An 11196-nucleotide genomic window follows, 5' to 3' on the forward strand; every position below is an offset into this window, starting at 1 on the left:
ACTCTGAATTTGGCAATAAGGAGTCCATGATCTGATCCATAGTCCACTCCCGGTCTTGTTTTTGCTGACTGTATAGAGCTTCTCCATCTTTAGCTGCAAATTATATAATCAGTCCAATTTCGGTGTTAACCATCTGGTGATGTCCATGTGTAGACTCTTCTCTTGGGTTGTTGGAAGAGGGTGTTTGCTATGACCAATGTGTTCTCTTGGCAGAACTCTGTTAGCCTTTGCCCTGCTTCAGTCTGTACTTCAAGGCCAAATTTGCCTGTTACTCCAGTTGTTTCTTTTTTTTTTTTTTTTTCCAGTTGTTTCTTGACTTCCTACTTTTGCATTCCAGAAGGATTCAGATATAGAGAAAAGATAAATGTTTCAATTTGTGTATAAAATATAATCTCCCCAAATTGCTGTCATAATTATTTTCAGGGGAAGGTTTTTTTTTTTTTTTCCCTTACACCTGGAAAACACATATTCTAACTAGACATTTTTCAGATACAAACCATGGAAGTTGTAAGCATATTCATCAGTCCTTATGTTAACCTTTGTAAAGTCATCAGGTTTTCCATTAGAATCCTTACCCAGTTCAGAAAGTGATATTTATCCGAAAGTCCTTTCTGTACATCTTCTTGAAGAGCAAGTATTTTTGCAAAACTTGATTAGTGCTATGACAATATTTTGAGATAGTAATTAGGGTTATGCCTGATAACATTTTCCCCAAACATATCAGAATTTTAGGAGCGCCGTATGGTTTCTACAATATCTATATTAGTAACATTTACCATACAATATAACCTGAGACTTATTACTCACTTGACAATACTTCCCATGTCATTCTATATAGAAAATGAGCCTAATTAGTGTAATATCTGTCTTTGGGGTGTTTGAGGGGCCCTCTGAAGCATCCCAAAGTTAGCTAGAAATCAAGTTCTCCATTACAATGACTTAGGAAGTTTTGTCACAAATATCAAAAAGGTTTAGAACACTCAGTCAGATAGGATTATAGGTCATTGTGAAACAATAGCTTTTCATATAGCTAAAGTAACAAAAAAGATTTCAGAACAGATCACTTAAGAGATAAAGAAATTTAAATCTGTTGTCAAAGGCAGTTCACCATCTGAAGAAAAGGTGTCATCTTAACAGACAGAAAAGCTAAATTCAAGTTTTGCAACAGACAGAAAAGCAAAATTCAAAGCTAAATAAGTTTTACTTTATTTAAAAGGCAAACTTAATTAAATTTATTTTACACTTATTTTAAACCATATACAAAACTCACTTCTCATAGTTCACTTTTCACAAATCTTATCACTTTCTGTACCCATTACTTTGTTCTTCCATCCTAAAAAGCCACCTGTAAGTCAGGCTTACTTCCTTTTCCGTTCACAAAATGCAATTCCATTCCTCATACCTTCTTTACTGAAAACACACTTTGTATTTTCCTTAAGCAACCAAGAATTGACTTTTTTTTGGGGGGGGGGGGGCAAGTTGGTCCATTTTTAATACTGAGTCAAAATAAGCTGTTTTTGGCCTCCCAAAGTGCCTGTCCCTTTTTATTGAGGTTAACATATTTCAGAATTTTAAGTAAACAGTGACTGGGTAAAGTTTCCCCAGGTCCATCCTCCAGGAACTGCTGTCATTATCGGCAATGCCATCCAGTCTTCAAGGGGGATATCAGCCTGGATCTGCTCTGTAATTATTGCAGAGCTTCAATTTGCTTTATCCGTGTCAACAGTTCCCCTCTCTCATGTATATTTACTAGATCAGTGCATCCACCTATGCACTCTTTACCAACGAAGACCCGAGGTACCGTTCTGGCTCCTGTGAGCTGTTGCAAGTAATCTTGTATCTCATTGGTGTCACTGTTGGCTGTGATACTGACAAATTACAAAAGCCCTTGTTTGAAGGGCAGTTGATTGAGGAGCTCTGGAGTCCTTTTGCAGTAGGCGCAGGTGGGCTTGATGAACACGACCACCTTCCCAGACTGGATCTTGCTGTTCACGAATGTTTGAGCCATGCTGCCTCCCCTGGGAGGACACCTTGACAGCGAAGAACTTTTATATTAGCATTTTATAGATTGGTGAGCATAAATATCAGTGATAATTTCTAAAAATTTTCTTTCTTAGAACATTTTAGGATGGCACAAAACAAAATGAGGGCAAAATGAAGACTGTAGCCCGGGAGGCAGCATCTCAGCTCTAAGAGACTGCTTCAAAACGGCAGTGTGGAAGGTCAATATATAAGGTTTTGGTGAATAGGAAGTTCAATACCATGAAGCACTTATTTTACAAAAGGTTTTTTGTTGGTCATGAGGATATGATGTCACCATAAAGGGATTTAGTGCTTCTCTAGATAGGAGGAGATGCAATAATTGAGACCATAAAATCTGTTCCTAAAAACATTAAAAAAAAAAAAAAATCCAACTGTCTAAAGACCCATCTCACTGGATGCCCTGGAGCGTGGAGTTCCTCACTCCACAGCTGTTGAAGGGCAACAGCTATAGGAGCATGGGGTTCACTCTCTGTAGAGGCAGACGGCAAACGCCTTTGTTGTCCAGTCACTGGCAGTGCTCTTGGTCAATGCCACTTTGTAGTTGACAGGCGTTTGCTATGACCAGTGTGTTCTCTTAACAAAATCGTTAGCTTTGCCCTGCTTCATTCAGTGCTCCAAGGCCAAACTTGCCTGTTACTCCAGGTATCTCTTGACTTCCTACTTTTGCATTCCAGTCCCCTATGATGAAAAGGACATCCTTTTTTGGTATTAGTTCTATGAAATCTGTAGTTCTTCATAGAACTGTTCAACTTCAGCTTCTTTGGCATTAGTGGCTGGGGCGTAGACTTGGATTACTGTGATATTGAATGGTTTGCCTTGAAAATGAACAGAGATCATTCTGTAGTTTTTGAGATTGCATCCAAGTACTGCATTTTGGACTCTTTCGTTGACTATGATAGCCACTCCATTTCTTCTAAGGGATTTTTGCCAATAGTAGTAAATATAATAGTCAACTGAATTAAATTCACCCATTCTGGTCCATTTTAGGTCACTGATTCCTAGACAGTTGATGTTCACTCTTGCCATCTCCTGTTTGATCACTTCCAATTTTCATGCAAAGATGGGCTCGATAAAGGACAGAAATGGTATGGACCTAACAGAAGCAGAAGATATTAAGAAGAGATGGCAAGAATACACAGAAGAACTGTACAAAAAAGATCTTCATGACACAGAAAATCATGATGGTGTGATCACTGACCTAGAGCCAGACATCCTGGAATGTGAAGTCAAGTGGGCCTTAGAAAGCATCACTACGAACAAAGCTAGTGGAGGTGATGGAATTCCAGTTGAGCTATTTAAAATCCTGAAAGATGATGCTGTGAAAGTGCTGCACTCAATATGCCAGCAAATTTGGAAAACTCAGCAGTGGCCACAGGACTGGAAAAGGTCAGTTTTCATTCCAACCCCAAAGAAAGGCAATGCCAAAGAATGCTCAGACTATCGCACACTTGCACTCATCTCACACTCTAGTAAAGTAATGCTCAAAATTCTCCAAGCCAGGCTTCAGCAATATGTGAACCGTGAACTTCCTGATGTTCAAGCTGGTTTTAGAAAGGGCAGAGGAACCAGAGATCAAATTGCCAACATCCGCTGGATCATGGAAAAGGCAAGAGAGCTCCAGAAAAGCATCTATTTCTGCTTTATTGACTCTGCCAAAGCCTTTGACTGTGTGGATCACAATAAACTGTGGAAAATTCTGAAAGAGATGGGAATACCAGACCACCTTATCTGCCTCTTGAGAAATTTGTATGCAGGTCAGGAAGCAACAGTTAGAACTGGATATGGAACAACAGACTGGTGCCAAATAGGAAAAGGAGTACGTCAAGGCTGTATATTTTCACCCTGTTTATTTAACTTATATGCAGAGTACATCATGAGAAATGCTGGACTGGAAGAAACACAAGCTGGAATCAAGATTGCCAGGAGAAATATCAATAACCTCAGATATGCAGATGACACCACCCTTATGGCATAAAGTGAAGAGGAACTAAAAAGGCTCTTGATGAAAGTGAAAGTGGAGAGCGAAAAGTTGGCTTAAAGCTCAACATTCAGAAAACTAAGATCATGGCATCCAGTCCCATCACTTCCTGGGAAATAGATGGGGAAACAGTGGAAACAGTGTCAGACTTTATTTTTCTGGGCTCCAAAATCACTGCAGATGGTGACTGCAACCATGAAATTAAAAGACGCTTACTCCTTGGAAGGAAAGTTATGACCAACCTAGATAGCATATTGAAAAGCAGAGACATTACTTTGCCAACAAAGATTCGTCTAGTCAAGGCTATGTTTTTTCCTGTGGTCATGTATGGATGTGAGAGTTGGACTGTGAAGAAGGCTGAGCACCAAAGAATTGATGCTTCTGAAGTGTGGTGTTGGAGAAGACTCTTGAGAGTCCCTTGGACTGCAAGGAGATCCAGCCAGTCCACTCTGAAGGAGATCAGCCCTGGGATTTCTTTGGAAGGAATGATGCTAAAGTTGAAACTCCAGTAATTTGGCCACCTCATGAGAAGAGTTGACTGATTGGAAAAGATTCTGATGCTGGGAGCGATTGGGGGCAAGAGGAGAAGGGGACGACAGAGGATGAGATGGCTGGATGGCATCACTGACTCCGATGGACATGAGTCTGAGTGAACTCTGGGAGTTGGTGATGGACAGGGAGGCCTGACGTGCTGCGATTCATGGGGTCACAAAGAGTCAGACACGACTGAGCGACTGATCTGATCTGATCTGATCTGAATTTACCTTTATTCATGGACCTACCATTCCAGGTTCCTACACAATACTGTTATTTACAACTTCGGAAGTTACTTCCACCACGAGAGACATCCATAACTGGGGCTTGTTTTTGCTTTGGCTCAGACTTTTCACACCTTTTGGAGCTATTTGTCTGCTTACCTCCAGTAGCACACTGGGCATCTACCAACCTGGGGAGTTCATCTTTCAGTGTCGTATCTTTTTGCCTTTTCATAGTGTTGATGCTAGCAAAATAATGCTCAAAATTCTCCAAGCTAGGCTTCAACAGTACACGAACCAAGAACTTCCAGACATTCAAGCTGGATTTAGAAAAGGCAGAGGAACCAGAGATCAAATTTCTAACATCCAAAAATCAAGAGAATGTCAGAAAAACATCTACTTCTGTTTCACTGATTACGCTAAAGCCTTTTACTGTGTGGATCACAACAAATTTTGGAAGATTCTTAAAGAGATGGGAATACCAGACCACCTTACCTGCTTCCCAAGAAACCTGTATGCAGGTCAAGAAGCAACAGTCAGAACCAAACATGGAACAATGGACTGGTTCCAAATTGGGAATGGAGTACAAAGAAGTACGTCAAGGCTGTATATTGTCACTCTGCTTATTTAACTTAGCTTCAGAATACATCATGCAAAATGCTAGGCTGGATGAAGCACCAGCTGGAATCAAGATTGCTAGGAGAAATATCAATAACCTCAGATATGCAGATGATAGCACCCTTAATGCAGAAAGTGAAGAGGAACTGAAGTGAAAGAAGAGAGTGGGAAAACTGGCTTAAAATTCAACATTCAAAAAACTAAGATCACGGCATCTGGTCCCATCACTTCATGGCAAATAGATGGGGAAACAATGGAAACAGTGAGAGACTTTATTTTCTTAGGCTCCAAAATCACTGCAGAAGGTGACTGCAGCCATGAAATTAAAAGACACTTGCTCCTTGGAAGAAAAAGTATGACCAACCTAGACAGCATATTAAAAAGCAGAGACATTACTTTGCCCACAAAGCTATGGTTTTTCCAGGATTCATGTATAGATGTGAGAGTTGGACCATAAGGAAGGCTGAGTGTTGAGGAATTGATGCTTTTGAGTGATGGTGTTGGGAAGATGCTTGAGAGTCCCTAGGATGGCAAGGCGATCAAAGCAGTCAATCCTAAAGCAGATCAACCTGGAATATTCATTGGAAGGACTGAAGATAAAGCTTCAATATTTTGGCCACCTGATGCAAAGAAGTGACTCATTAGAAAAGACCCTGATGCTGGGAAAGATTGAAGGCAGGAGAAGGGGACAGAGGATGAGATGGTTGGATGGCATCACTGACTCAGTGGACATGAGTTTGAGCAAGCTCTGGGAGATGTGAAGGACAGGGGATCCTGGTGTGCTGCAGTCCATGGGGTCACAAAGAGTTGGACACAACTTGAGCAACTGAACAACAACTCAAGAAGAGGAAGCAGAAGAGAGAGAGAAGGACACTCTCCCCCTCCCCACTTCTCCTTTTACTATAAAACTATAGCCCACTAATTACTCTGGGCAGCACCCTCTCCCCCTCTGCTTGTAAGTCTCACAAGTGTCCTGTATATATATATTTTTTTTCAGTCAGCACAGGCTGCCATAGAAATAGGGTATAGATGTGTAGAGACACAGAAAGGATCTTGTTGCTAGCGCAGGAGACAGGGTAGATGGTATGTGAGGAGGAAGAAATTTTACTGTCTGAGTGCTGCTCACAGAATCTGAAAATCGACATTCTTCTTAATTTGGGGATTTTTCTCCTATGTTCTAAGTCTAACCCTGTTAAAACTCAAGTCTGTAAATTTAGGTATTCTACCTGTTATTTATGTATTTTTAAAAGATAAATACTTATTTATTATTTATTTGGCTGCAATGACTCTTAGTTGTGGCAAATGGGATTTAGTTTCCCGTCCAGGAATGGAACCTGGGCCCACTGCATTGGAAGCATGGAGTCTTAGTTACTGGGCCACCAGGGAAGTCCTCAAATATCTCTAAGCTGGTAAGTTTTGCATTGCAATGCCTGTTTTGTGATTAAGTTTTAAAATGAAACTATGAGATCTCTATTGGGATATATGTATTGCTCAGGTTAATTTGTAGGTGAGCTCTATTTAACTGTCTTTTTAAAAAGTGCTTACAAATTAAACATGTCTAAATGTAACAGAAACTAAGCTAAATGGATTTTGGATTCAGATGACCCAAGAAACATTTAGTATTAAATTAACATCTGGCATTAAAGTTTGTTGTTTGCTTGTTATTTAATAGAGACATGTCATTCAGACACATCACTATTAAGCACAACGTTTTTATGGTACCCAGGTTTACTCAAAGTCAGTAAGTATATTTGTTGTAAAGTTTGTCAGCAAGAAAATTAACTCATGGCTTTCCCGGAGGCTCAGCAGTGAAGAATCCCCTTACCAATGCAGGAGACGTGGGTTCGATCCCTGATCTGGGAAGATCCCACATGCTGTGGAGCAACTAAGCCCATGCAACCCAACTACCGAGCCTGTGCTCTAAAGCCTGGAAGCCACGACTACTGAAGCCCACGTGCCCTAGAGCCCATGCTCTGCAAAAGAGAAGCCAGCACAGTGAGAAGCCAGTGCACCTCAGCAAACAGTAGCCCCTGCTTGCTGCAAATACAGAAAGTCCGAGCAGCAACACAGACTCAGCACAGCCAAAATTAAATAAACAAATATTTTTGAAATGTGTTTTTCACTTGGGGTATACTTTGTACCATTTTTAGTGATCAAGACACTCACTATCCTGGACAAATTTTACAAGCCTATGTTATCAATTTACCAGACTCATTTTACAAACAAATTAATCTTAACTTGGCTATGTTTGGGACAAATGAGGGTGATTTAAGAAGAAAGGAATTATGTTTTAATAGATATTAAATTTTAGTTTCGCTGAGATCAGTATCTACTGTCTAAAACTCACTTTTTAAATAGCACTTTTGTCATATTATTGTAAGTTTAATTGAGTTGTTAGGAAGATATTCTACGCTTGGGTCTGAAGCTCAGTAGTGTAAGCTATCCTTGGATGCAGATCAGATACCCATAATCTATAACCAGGGGATTATATGTTCTAAACACACACACACACACACACACACACACACACACATCATTTAAAGGACTGTGTCCACCCTGGATAAATGCCTCTTATGAGGTATTCTCAACATCCTGCACAAGGATAATGAAGGGAATCAACTTCCAGGATTTACCCTCCTCCCCTGACCCTTTACTTCCAATTTGCAGCCAGACCAGTTCCTGAAAGCTCCCTGTCAATGCCACTGGACACATACTCTGTACTATTCCTTTGGGACAGTTTCTCAGCCATTCACACCTGGCTGAGAGACTACTCGGAAGGGATAACATCCAAAGCTGTAAGCATAAGTCCTGATTAAACTGCACAGTGAAGTGCGACACAGGAACGTAACTTCTGGATAGCTAACTACTGCTCGAGGGATGGGAATGGCAAGGACTGTCTCGGCCGGGGTTCCAGTCAAGGCCACTAGCCCAGAGTCAAGGGCACCCAAGGGTGAGGAGACTGCCCACTATATTCAGGAGCTCCTTCTCTGTACCCCGAGTTGCCCAAGGGCCAAATCTCAGCCCAGACAGCACCTGCAGCGTGTAAGTTACGGACCAATTGTCCCATGGCTCCGCCTCTGTGAGAAGCGCCTTTCTCCATGTCCATCTTTCTCTGCCTTTCTCCTTGTCCATCTCCTTGTCCATAGTCAGCAGAAGATAAATTGATACATTTTGCTGAGAACCCTGAACTTTCCAGGATGGAGTTTTCCCAGTTAATGAGGTCTTTTGGTCTCATCCAAAGGGAAATTTGCAGACTCTCCCACAGGCAGGTAGGGTCCGTGCTGACCCAGTGGCAGCCCAAGCCCAACGGGCCACACGCGGGGTGGGGGGCACTGCCACTGTCCCTGAGGCAGGTCCGCGGCTACATGATTGTTTAACAGAGGTTATGAAAACACTTACAGTAAAACCTGTCCGTTATGAAAAAGTGCAGGTAGTACAACAGGGGTGAGATGAAAATCGGAAAGCATTTCAAGAGAGGTTGGTAGCAGCTTCAAAAAAAGTATAGCAGGGGCTTTTCTGGTGGCTCACTGGGAAAGAATCCACGTGCCAATGCAGGACACATGGGCTCTATCTCTGATCCAGGGAGATCCCATGTTTGATGGAGCAATTAAGCCCGGGAGCTGAAACTACTGAAGCCCATGCCCTTGAGCCTGCGCTCTGAAACAAGAGAAGCCACTGCAGTGAGAAGCCCATGCTGAGAAAGCTCACACAGCAACAAAGACAGAGCATAGACAAAATATATATATAGGAGTGTGGATCCCTTCTCCCTCGAAGGACAGGCCCTTTTGGCTATGCATTTCATAGCCCACCCTGCCACAGACATCAGGAGCGAGATTCAAAAAGCAACTGCTAGTCCTCAGACCCCTCTGAGCGATTTGCTCCAAGTGGCTTATTCAGTTTTTGATAATAGGAATGTGGTTGAAAAGGCTGAACACTCCCAAAGAAATACACAAAGGGCTGAAATGATGGTTGTAGCTTTGTCCACTCAGAGACCACCAGAGGGGAGGTCAGCCTTTGCAGGCCAAGCTGGTCATGATGGACCACAAGGCCTACAGGTACCCAGACCAACCCAGGGTGCCCTGTGTGGACAGAAGGGCACTGGAGGAGAGACTGTGGCAGACTCGCCCTTTTATAGACAGCCAGGGAACTGGAGGAGGGAATGCCTCCAAACTCCTGAGATCCATTTACACATATCTTGGAGCCAGTGAACTGGGGTCACACAAAGTCGGACATGACTGAAGTGACTTAGCAGCAGTAGCGGTAGGTTACTGTGTAGATAGGGAGTTGAGTGTACTGAATGATTATTGTGTAAGTAGAAAATGTTTCACTTATTTTTTGTTTTTTTAAAAATGATGGTCTTTTTGTATTACACAATAGAACTGACATGAACCACTTGTTAAGTCATAAAATGCCTATATGTCTATCTACTGATAGGTTTCTAAGAGGTATCTAGAAAAGTGTTTACTTTTTTATTTTTTTAAGTATTTTAGGGAATTCCCTGACAGTCCAGTGGATAGGATTCAGTAGTTTCACTGCAGGGAGCCTGGATTTAATCCATGGTCAGGGAACCAAGATCTCATAAGCCACATGGTCCACTAAAAATATTGCTTACAGAATTCTTTATTTTCTCAATGCAGTATTTGTGGAACAGTTACTAACTGCCATTTATTTTTTACATTATTCATTAGAATGCTTCTTTTGCATTGTTTACCATTCCAATGCATTGCCTGTTTGATGATTGTTTGCTCAGTTGCTCAGTCCTGTCTGACTCTTTGTGATCTCATGAACTGTAGCCCACCAAGCTTTCTTATCCTTGGAATTTTTTTCAGGCAAGAATAGTGCACTAGGTTGTGATTTCCTGCTCCAGGGGATCTTTCCCACCCAGGGATTTTATCCCACTGTGCCGTGTCTTCTGCATTGGCCGGCAGTTTCTTTACCACTGAGTCACCTCTCTAGTCCTGTATGTTCTTTACCATTTAAATATGTATAAGTATGCATAAAGTGTGTACAATATACCATTAGTTTCTCCTCAATTATGAGACAGCAGTGTGTTTAGTACAAAGTAGGATGAGCTTTGAGGTCATGGTGGGAAAATAGGTTTTCTTTGTGAACTGACATGAGTTTGCATAAAATGAATGTTTTCTGATTGTGTTTGAAACTACAGTACCCTAAAGTTAATTTAAATTACATATGATCACTCTTTTTTAAAGAGTTCTATTCTTTTAGTGTTCTATAGTTTTAAGATCATCATTGTGAAGATTCGTAATTCTGTTCAGGATGGATATGACTTTTGATATAATATCATGTGTTTGACAAGAAATAATTTATTTATGAATTGTAGCTAATAGAATACCTATGGTTCTTTACGTCTTGTAGATATGTCTCATATACATATGATCAAGAAATTACAGGCAAAAGCAAACAGTGGTAAAGGGGAAATTTTTCAAAGAGTGATGTTTGGAAGAGCTGAAAGCCTTGAAATCAAAGATTTTCGCCTCAGGAAGATCCAGAAAAATATACATGACTTTGATTGTTTGTGGACAGATGATGAAAGAAATGACAAAGGATTGTCTACATCCCATAACAAAAACCTCATTGATGGAAGAGATCATCATAGTAGAAGTGATGCAGGAAATAGACCTTTTGAAAGGCACGGATCAAGCTTTCAGGATGAATTGCAGATGGTACAGTGTGAAGGGATAATTTTTGAATGTAGTCAAGTTGTGACAAACGTCAGCGCCTCAGGTGTATCACCTCAGAGAACTCGTAATGTCTGCAAAGGCTTTTCTCATAAACATGAGA

At 41.1% G+C, this 11196-nt stretch overlaps 1 pseudogene; it reads right to left on the reverse strand.

Moving 5' to 3' along the window:
• Positions 1-1687: 1687 nt before the first annotated feature.
• Positions 1688-2008, reverse strand: LOC133229729 (glutaredoxin-1-like; annotated as a pseudogene).
• Positions 2009-11196: the final 9188 nt, after the last annotated feature.

The sequence above is a fragment of the Bos javanicus genome, chromosome 18, assembly GCF_032452875.1.
Source record: "Bos javanicus breed banteng chromosome 18, ARS-OSU_banteng_1.0, whole genome shotgun sequence".
Lineage (NCBI taxonomy): Eukaryota > Metazoa > Chordata > Mammalia > Artiodactyla > Bovidae > Bos > Bos javanicus.